This window comes from Danio aesculapii, chromosome 23 (genome assembly GCF_903798145.1).
Source record: "Danio aesculapii chromosome 23, fDanAes4.1, whole genome shotgun sequence".
NCBI lineage: Eukaryota > Metazoa > Chordata > Actinopteri > Cypriniformes > Danionidae > Danio > Danio aesculapii.
Window position 1 is genome coordinate 3968890 of NC_079457.1, and position 11708 is coordinate 3980597.

Here is an 11708-nt window from a genome sequence, read left to right on the forward strand (position 1 = left end):
TATTTCCAGTACCTTGTTGAATCTATGCCACGAAGGATTAAGGCAGTTCTGAGGGCAAAAGGGGGTCCAACCCGGTACTAGTAAGATGTACCTAATAAAGTGGCCGGTGAGTGTATATATATATATATATATATATATATATATATATATATATATATATATATATATATATATATATATATATATATGTATATATATATATATATATATATATATGTATATATATATATATATATATATATGTATATATATATATATATATATATATATGTATATATATATATATATATATATATGTATATATATATATATATATATATATATGTATATATATATATATATATATATATATATATATATATATATATATATATATATATATTAAGCCTGGAAGTCTAGTTGCTTTTTTAATGTATAGATCCGACAGGACTCTCTTTATTTTAATCTATTTGAACAGGGGAAACCAGAGCACCTGTGGGAAGCCCATGCCAACCCTGGGAAGCCTTTGGTATGCACTGCCTGAAGCCACATATAACTCTTAAAGACGCTAGGCATTCATCCACATACATAAGAGCGAGCCGCTCAACCTTTACATGTAGATTGCAGACATCTTGTTTTGTTAGAAGCTCCTCTCTTGTCGAGCAGGTCTTGTGGCTCTGTCATCAAAACAAATGATTCTTGCCAACGTCTCAGGCTCATGATTGGACATGTCCAGATTCGGCATCCCACAAACACCACAGGGACTGTCTCAATATGTCTTAAATGTTCTTACGTCCTTGTGTTTTTGTGTAAGGTCATCATCAACCACCAAAGTTCAGTTCCAAAATTCAAGACCGCAAGAACGGAGGATGCGTGAAAGTTCTCAGATGCAAAAAAAAATGGCTTTTGTTTAGTTTTTGTTACATTAATATTGGATTATTATCCCTTTACAGCCATATCCTGTACAGTTTTGTTGTCTGAGTGGCGTCGTTTTGAACTAAAATGGTCCTCTGGTCCACTACAGTGGACATGCTGTAAAATTAATAATAAAAACTAAATGTAAAAACTCTAAATTGTAGACTTTTATTAACCCAAAGGATGTAAGAAATCACAGAAAAAAGAAAAAAAATTTGTCTTTGGGTCTCAGGAGGATAGCGGTGCGTGACTGTCAGCAGACGTGCTCCATAGTGTTAAATAGACGCTGTTTCCCAAACGGATTCTGTACACGCGATTTGAAGCGGAGTGAAAGTCTGGGTTTTGAGTGCGTGTTTGAACAGACATATACACATAATTAATAATAATAACAACATCTAAAGATGTCGATCTTGGTGGGGTTTTTTCAAACACAGCTAATTTCATCCTAAATGAGCATAAACAGTTAGAAAAACAATCAAATGCTTTCATTATATCGTTAGATGTGTGCATTTTTAAAGGAACACCTCTGTTATTTAATTTAATCAAATAAAAAAAATTTAAAAAAATGTAATCGTTGCTCTTTAATCAGAATGTGTAAGTAATAATGAGATTTGATAACTTGATTCTATTTCTTTATAATAGCTATTGATTTTAATAAGCTGAACTGTTTGCTAATTTATTTGCTGCTAATGTATCGTATTTTTTCTTTTGTAAGCAATAGTAATAAATTATTACTGACTGTTAAGCTGTTTATGTACAAAGAAACAGCTCCAGATTAATTTATTTAGTAAATCTGAGCATATGCCTTATTTTCACATCCCAATGTTGGCAGTTATGGCTCGCGTGGGTTTGCTCCCACTGTCCAAAGACATGTGACATAGGTGAACTGACCAAACCAAAATCGGCACCATTGATGAGTTCATAATCAGCTATTCCTAATTTCCATTAGCATATAATAAGCAGGGAGGTTCTTGAGACCTACGTAAGCCCACACTGTCCTCTCGCCTTACAAATGGGAGGGAGCCCAGGGCTCGAGGATCTTATGAGCTCAGGACAAACACGCTTCATTATCAATCATCAGCTAAGTGTGAACTCTTGAAATATATGTTTATCATTAAAGTCCAGAGATATAACTTATTTATCTCAGGAGTTTCCCTGAATGAGACGGTGAAAGTAAACATTACAATGAAAATCTTATAAAGGCATAAACACATTAAGGGTGTTTATTTGATAAAATTCCTAATAAAATCTGTGTTATTTGTGTTGTGCAAGTATATTTGTAAGGATTTTTGTGCATGTTATACAAATTGAAAAGGGAAAAGGAATAAATCCTTGTATGAATGCTGTAATGTTTAAATATTGTCTGTTTAAACGCGTGACGGTCATGTGATTATCAGGAAGAACACAGCAACTCACTTCTCACAGGACGTGTTCTGTGTTCTTGCGATCTCTTAAGTTCTTTCCTCTGCAGTAACTTCACAAGAATGGTCTTTACAAGAACACAAGTCCATTCTCTGCATTCTTGGAAAAGAAACAGCCACGGTGACTCACTGTGAAACTCTCGGAGTAAGGAAAACTCTCAATACATGAATGTTTGGGACTTTGGGTATTCATTCATTTTCTTTTTCAGTCCTGTTATTAATTAGGGGTCGCCACAGCGGAATGAAACGCCACCTTATCCAGCATATGTTTTACACAGCAGATGCTCTTCCAGCTGCGACACTGGGAAAGACTTTGGGTATTTCTTTTCCAAACATTTCCCAAAGATACTGTGGCAATGTTCTGAACTCTTGACGTGAATCAGTGGATAAATCCATTAAATATGTCAGTGGGTGAGATCCCATGTGTTGTTTTTTTCAGTTGTGGTCTCCAATTTGTGTGCACAGACATGTTTCTTACACTCTCAGAAATAAGTGATGTTTTATAAACAAATTTCGGGAGGAGCATGCGCAGAAGTTTCAGTATCAAATACGTCATTGACAATTATTCTGTTATCCAATCAGTTCTTGACCAAACCCCTATATATACCAAAGCTGTCTTACCTGCAGCATCTCACGACTTTAGCAACCCTCCACCACCCCGTCACCTCACCTCTTAAGCATTACAATCCCGGGGGGAGCGTTCTGGGGCCGGGCTGGATACTTCGCTCGAATCCCTATTCCTCTCTGTTTCCTGATAAGAGGAATAACTCGAGTTTGGGTGTCTTCCCCGAGCTCAGAGCCCTCTCCCCGGACAGCACGCCAAATACGCTTTATTATGAAACTATTGCAAGTGTGAACTCGTGAAAGGTACGCGAGCTGTCACTGGGGTGGTACCTTTTCAAAACATACAAATTTGTACCTAATAGGTCCATATTAATACCTCAAGGGTACATATTAGTACCTAAAAAGTACAAAAGTGTTCCTCTTAAATTTTTTTAGGTACTAATATATACTTTTGGACCCTTTATGTACAAATGTGTACCTATTGAAAAGGTACCACCCCAGTGACAGCTCACGTACCTTTATTTCTAGTAGTGTACACTGTAAAAAATAAAATCACCATTTGTTCAGCACACTGTAATTTTTCTGTCATATATACTAAGAGTTGTGAATAACTATTGATCTACATAAAAATGTATGTTATGTCAACAATATTCGCTAAAAAATGTTATGTCTACATGTTTAACTGAGTTTTCTGGGCAAACATTTTTGTGTTGAACAGGAATATTGATATTTAAAATATTTGCGTATGACGATCAAAAACTAAGTTTGTTTATCTGTTGCTTGTAAGAGAGTTGACACAGTGGCGCAGTTGGTAGCACAGTCGCCTCACAGCAAGAAGGTTGCTGGTTTGAGACCCGGCTGCGTCAGTTGGCATCCCTGTTTTCACGTGGGTTTCCTCCGGGTGCTCCGGTTTCCCCCACAGTCCAAAGACATGCGGTACAGGTGTCTGGTTTAGCTCAGCTACTAAATACGACCTCCAAAGACTACGTCGAATAGTTCGGACTGCTGAGCGAATCACTGGTACAATCCTTCCTACTCCCCAACAACTGTACTTATCCAGAGCGAGCAGGAGGGCTGCCAAAATCACTCTGGACCCCTCACACCCAGCACACTGCCTCTTTGAACTTTTACCTTCTGGTCGACGCTACAGAGCACTGCGCACCAGAACAGCCCGACACAGAAACAGTTTCTTCCCTCAGGCAATCCATCTCATGAACACTTGATGATAATAATTGTGGAACCAACATCACTACTTGCTATACACTTTTATACACATATACACTTATTTAACAACACACTTTACATGCCAATTTGCACATAACAGCTGCACATATAACGTTGTATATAGTAATAAACATGTACATACACTTGTCAATCTGTATATTTGCACTCACTACTATTTTTTATAAAATATATTTATTATCTGTTTTTTGTCCTGTCTCTGTTATTCTGTTGCACTGTAGAAGCTCTGTCACCAAAACAAATTCCTCGTATGTGTGAACACACCTGGCAATAAAGCTCTTTCTGATTCTGATTCTGATTCTGAATGTGAATGGGTGTTTCCCAGTATTGGGTTGCAGTTGAAAGGGCATCCGCTGTGTAAAACATATCCTGAATAAGTTGGCAGTTCATTCCGTCAGGGCGACTCCTGATGAATAAAGGGACTATGCCAAAATAAATGAATGAAATGAAGTAATAAGTCTGTGTTAGTCATTTTTAAGTAAAATGATTAAAATCAGGATGATATGCTAACTAGTACTAATTACGTATTTTGCAAATTAAAAATCATCCAGTGAACAGAAAAAAATGAATCGACTCAATAGCTGTAACTGTTGCTTCAGTTGAAGAGACAAGAATATCTATGTTAGTACAAAACAATAATCAACATTGCATGAATAAACAAAATTATGTAAGCTGAACAAAATATTGTTACTGAGAAAAACTCAAAAACAGATGTTGAGACAACTCAAAGTTCTTACTGCATCAAGTTGCCTTGTTTTTTTTATGTTTTCTCAACAATTTATTTTAGTATACCTGTCTACACTGTAAAATAAACAAACAATCATCCATATTTTGTCTTTTCATAATATTTATGCTTTTAATTACACCATGGGACATTGATCATTTGAAAAAAAGTGTCTTTTATTGACATTTTTATAAGTTTGGTGTGATTAGTTTGGTTTTATAAGTTTGGTGTGATTAATTGTCTGGTTTGTTGTTGTAAAGTACAACACAGAAACCTTGTAATAAACTGTCTGTTTTCTGTTATTTTACAGACTTAATTCTCTCTATATAATTGAAACTACTAAAATCTTTAGTAAAAGTCACTTTAATAAAAGGCACAGTTGAATTTTCATCACCAAAAAGTCGACAGAGCACAGATCAACATCCCATAATACAATTCACAACCGTAAATAAACAGTAAAAAAAAAAGGAAATGAAATGTGGAACCTGATAATTAAGAGGTTTATTTTGTTTACAATGCATTTCTAGTAGTTCCAAGCCGGTTTGTGTATATAGAATGTATCTTGTGGTTTGTGGTCTTGGCAGAGGGAAAGACCTCTCTGATCTGATGTTTGCATGACTGCGGATGCAGAGAGCAGAAGTGAACATTGCTAGATGGATTATTCTGTGGTTAATGATCTGTTGATGTAATCTCTCCCTGTAACCTCTGGCTGTCCTGAGCCCGCATTCACAAAACATTCATTCATTCATCTTCTTTTTGACTTAGTCACTTTATTATTCTAAGGTCACCACAGTGGAATGAACCGACAACTTATCCAGCACATGTTTTATGCAGATATTTTACGAGACATAAAATACAATCAAAACATAAAATAAGCAAATTGTCAACAGGTGTCAGTGGGCAAGGAAAGGATGGGTTTTAAGATATGATTTATACACAGACATTGAGGAGGCCTGTCTAATAAACAGAGGCGAAGCATTCCGCAGTTGAGGAGCTGCTACAGCAAAGGCACGTCTCCTGTGAGTTAAGCTTTGGGACATTCATGATCATCTGACCATCATTACATAGTGTGTAAGGGTCTAACAGTTCAGGTGGTCGAGTTAAGGATTTACAAACAAATAAAAAAAAGTATTGGATCCTAAAATGTATAGGCAGCAAGACAAAATGTAGGACATCCGTTCATGTTTATGTGTACACTTTAAAAGGCAAGCAGCAGCAGATGAAAGACAGAAGACCCATTGTTTGTTGATGGCTATCACAGACTGGGAGCACAGTTCTCACGATGCATCATTTCTTTGTAACACCATGAATGCTTTTGGAGGGGTGCTAAGAAGAAGAAGCTCATTTGTTGATCTAAGGAGGAATGAAGGGGCTCTAAAATACACCCGGTGCAATCTGACGCCACGTACACTCATGTGTTTTTGCTAGTTCCAGTCAGGCCCAAATATTACTTTCAAGTCCTGCGTCAAGTTGTTTGAATGACAAATGCAATTGTGCTCATGTGTGCACTCATGGACATGCTGGTCTGAAAAGGTGGTGTGTTAAGGCACATTGTTGGTGTGTTGATATTTTGAGGCGAATGCACCATTGACCAACTATTGAGTTGCTGCCATGTGATTGGCTGATTGGAAATTTGCGTCATAGTGGATTTCAGGAGGAGCAGACCAGATACTCTGCCCATACATATACATGGGGACTGTGTGGAGATTGTCAGTATCTGGGCTAGCATCTGGATCAAAACATATCATGGACAACCAACACTATAGCACTGGTCAAAAAGGCACAGCAGCGACTCCATTTTCTAAGGGTGCTAAAAAATAAAAACTTGGCCCCAGAACTGCTAGTGTCCTTTTACAAATGCACTATTGAAAGTGTGCTGTCGTATTGCATCCCAGTGTGGTATGCCAGTTGCACTGCCCAGGAAATAGCTGCTTTCCACAGGGTTGTCAACACAGCGCACAAAATCATCGGCTGCACTCTTCCCTCATTAAAGGAGTTGTTTAAGGTCTGCTGCTACAGCAAAGCACGCAGCATCCTGAAGACTTCCATCCAGCGGACCATCTATTTCAAATGACTTCAGGGAGACGATACAGGACCATAAATGCCAAAACATATAGACTATAAAATAGTACATATCCAAGGGCTGTTGCAATAATGAATGGACGTTAAATTGAGGGTGTTTCTGGCCAAAATCAGTTTAATCTTACTCACTTTTTAACGTGGGAGCTGCTAGGAAATGCACTTGCCACTTTATACACACATCATACACACGTTTAGTATTGTATTGTTACTCCTTTTATGATTAATTATTGTTGCCATTTTGTTTTTTTATTGTTGCTTTATATAAATAGGACTGCACTGAAGGGAAGGGCAAACGTAAATTTCGTTGTATTTGTACAATGACAATAAAAATTCTGATTCTCATAGCTGCTCTAAAGTTGCCGTTGGTGCAGTGATCTGAGGGGGCGGACTAAACTAATAAGCGAGGTAAGCAGGCACTTAGGGCTCCGGGGAATAAGGGGGCCCCAACCAATGCCAAGAAGCCTATATTAATCGTATATCTCTTTTATACATTTTCTATTGTATGATGTAATATCTGTCCGTAACCGTTAAGATTTTAATGTTATCACTTCTTTTCAAAACCAGGGGCCCCCATGTATAGTGGAACGTTCCTTCCGTACTGTACGTGTACGAGGTGTGAGTGCTTCAATCAAAGTCACTGCCGGCCAGTGTTGCCAACTTAGCGACTTTTCAGACCCCCCTAGCGACTAAAAAAGCGACTAGTGAAAGTTTTTAGGTTTTACTAGAGAGCTGCAGGCGATGCCGTCGGTCTCTCCCCCGCCTCAGAACACTCAAAGGTGGCACACAGCCGTCTCTCACACCTGCAGCATGGAGCAGATCTGCTCAGATACTGACGGCAGATGTTTTGGCACCGCGAGCGTGAGGGACAGTCAAACTGGTTCTGCTTCTCCTGTCTTAAATGTAATGATTTAAATGAAGCGTTTATTATTTTCGTGCTGTTGTTCACGATCACAGAGATTTTAGTGACAGCAGTCTGTCAGCGATCAGAGTAGAGGTAATGTTAGGTAAAGCGTACAAGAGTGAGAATTGTAGGAATGGGTTTTAAACCACAGCGGTTCGAACTGTAGTTCAGCCGAATGACTAAAAAAATTTGCAGTATTGATGGTAAACAACTGTACATTCTAGTCAAACCATCCTTCTGCAATCTCATACCAAAAACGCAAATAAGGGCAGTATTAATAGCTATAAATGTGGGAGAGTGTTGATATTATGTCATTGTATTGTATTGCAATATGGAGCAATTAGCTGTTGATGCTAAATCAAAAGTAATTCACAAATACTTGAAAATGAGATGATTTAATGACTATAATTCATTATGGTTATAACTTAATTAATTACAAAATAACTGTATGAAATGATCAAATATGAAATGATAAAACATGATATAAATTGTACCCAGCTTAAATGTAAAATTAAAGTTACCAGAGGTAGAAGAAGAGACACAGGTAGAGAGAGAGAGGGACAAAGAGAGCAGGCCCAGAAGTTAGCCTGATTGCAGTAGAGTCAGAGAAGATTCCAGACTCCAGAGAAGGAGAGGAGCAGAGCAGAAAAAGACATGCCAGGAAAAGGGCAGCTAGGAAAAGAGAGGCCAGGAAAAGGGCAGCCATGAAAAGAGAGGCCAGGAAAAAAGAGCCAGAGCAGGTGTTTTACCACCTATTTTATATCTTTCTTGACCTTGTGATTAAAGCCCAAATACTGAGACATTCAAACTGACCAATCAACATGTGACCACATCGTAAAACCCCCAAAGTCCACACACCAGGCCCTGATATTATCAATATCTGCCTTTGGAGTCAGTATGGACCTTCTTGAGTCAAAAAGACGATTTGTCATATAAACAAATGCATATGATAATTTAGCCTCTTACAGAATTTTGAAAACATTTGAAAAGGTAGAAATACGACAACGAAATTCAGCTTTCTCCGCAATCCTGCTGTCTGGCCAAAACATCAGTCAGATGATGAGCACTGTGAGCTTGTCAAGGACCAAATTTCCCAGGGAAACGGCCGCTGATTTACAAACAGCAAATACTCAATTCATATGAAAAATGGTGAAAAGATTAGTTTGATTGTGAATACATTTTATTATTACTATTAAACGTAGGCACAAAATTGGCTAATTAACTGTACATTGGGGTGCCCAAACTCGTTCCTAGAGGGCCGGTGTCCAGCAAAGTTTAGTTACACACATAATCAGACAAGCTAGCTGATCAGGCTCTTACTAGGCTTTCTAGAAACATCTGTGCAGGTGTGTTGAGACAAGTTGGGGCTAAAATCTGCAGGACGCCGGCCCTTCAGGACAGAGTTTGGGCACCCTTGCTTTGTGAACTAGTTTTTTTTTGTGTGTGTGTGTGTGAATTAATTGCTTTTAATTTTACATGAGGAAGATAAAAGTTCCTTTAAATATTAAAATATATAAAACAAACTATATATGTATAATATATATATATATATATATATATATATATATATATATATATATATATATATATATATATATATATAAAGTATAAGTCAGAATTATTAGCCCCCCCCCTCTGTTTATAGTTTTAATAACTCATTTCTAATAACTGATTTATTTTATCTCTGTCATGATGAGAGTAAATAATATTAGACTAGATATTCTTCAAGACACTTCTATACAGCTTAAAGTGACATTTAAAGGCTTAACTAGGTTAATTAGGTTAACTAGGCAGGTTAGGGTAATTAGGCAAGTTATTGTTTAGCGAAGGTTTGTTCTGTAGACTTTCGGAAAAATTAGCTTAAAGGGGCTAATGATTTTGACCTTAAAATGATTCATAAAAAATTAAAAACTGCTTTTATTCTAGCTGAAATAACACAAATAAGAATTTCTCCAGAAGAAAAAATATTATCAGAGATACTGTGAAAATTTCCTTGCTCTGTTAAACATCATTTGGGAAATATTTAAGAAAGAAGAAATAATTCAAAGGGGGGCTAATAATTCTGACTTCATCTATCTGTCTATCTATCTATCTATCTATCTACACAGCTTTTAACATGCAGTTTATTTTTCACAAGCACTAGGGCCCCATACCTTGAATTGCTTAGGGCCCCTAAATCATTTAGTCTGCCCCCTCATATAGGGATGCACATCAGCTCGCAAATATCTTTATATATAAAACATATTTTCTGTTGTTATGGACACAATTGATGACGCTGCTGAAAATGATCTCCTTTTACAACCCCAAATCAGAAAAAGTTGAAAGAGTATGCAAAAATAGTGATTTCCAACTTTACGTAGATATTTTCATTGCAGATAATATGAACACAAAATATACTTTTTTTTTTCTGGTGAACTTAATTTCATTTGTACATATACATCCTTTGTACATATACAACACATTCCAAAACAAGTTTAGGGCTAGTAATCAGGTACATTGGTTAAATATTGATGTGATTTGAAACAGGTGATCGTAATTATGATTTGGTACAACAGCAGCATCTAAGAAAGGTCTAGTCCTTTAGGAGCAAAGATGGGCTGAGGATCGCCAGTTTGCCAACAAATACATGAGAGAATTACTGAAATGTTTAAACGACATTTGTTCCTTAAAGAAAGATAGAAATAAATTTGGATATTTCACCTTCAACAGTGCAGAACATCATTAAAAGGTTCAAGGAATCTGGAGGAATTTCAGTGCGTCCAAGACAAGGGCGCAAGCCTAAGCTGAATAACCGTGATCTCCGACTCCTCAGGCAGCACTGCATCAAGAATCCTTATTCATCTATAAGGGATATCACCAAATGGGCTCAGGACTACTGCGGTAAACCTTTGTCAAGTATCACAACACGTAGCTACATTCACAAATGCCAGTTAAAACTGTACTGTGCCAAAAGGAAGCCCTATGTTTACAGTGTCCAGAAGTGCCGCCGACTTCTCTGGGCTAGGAGCAGTGGCAGTTTTAGCCATGGGCAATATGGGAAATCGCCCCAGGCTGGCATCTTGCAAGAGGCGTCATGGAGACCTACCCCCCACTTTCGCACTATATCGTCTGTGACACCAAAACCCCCAAACAATCACCCACCCCACTTTCCACAGAGGTGGAAAGAGTACTGAAAAATCATACTCAAGTAAAAGTACTATTACTTGCCTAAAAATGCAGTGTAAGTAGAGTAAAAGTATCTGTTGTAAATATTACTCAAAGTATGAGTAAAAGTAGCCCTTTCAAAAGTATTCAAGAGTAGTGAGTATTACACTGTGAAAAGCTGATGCGCTTACATGTAATTTGTGGATGTGTGTAAACGTAACATTCTGTAGTGCATTTAGTGATTACCCAGCAGCCACACAACACCATAAGAAGTTATTATTAGGTTAGATTTAGGTTGTGATGTCAGGTGACCAAAATTCAATGTCTAGCCAGTGTTTAAAGACAATGTTATTTTGAAGTCCAATATGACATCAATTAACGTTGATATTTAGCTGATTTTAAACAGTTTGCTGCAATTATAAATCCCCCATGTCTTGAGGTAGTTCATTATGATGCGATTTACCTCTATGTGTGATTTGATTGGACAGGAATCACAGGACTGATTTCTCTAATCCCCATAGACAAGATAAAATAAAGTAGTGACTGCAGGTTGAAGGAAAGTAGTGGAGTAAAAGTACAGATACAGCATTAAAACTGTACTCAAGGGCAAGTAAAAGTATTCACTTATAAAACGACTTAGTAAAATACAATTCCTGAGAAAAACTACTCAATTACAGTCATTTGAGTATTTGTAATTAGTTACTTTACACCACTGGAAATGACTAAACAATAATTC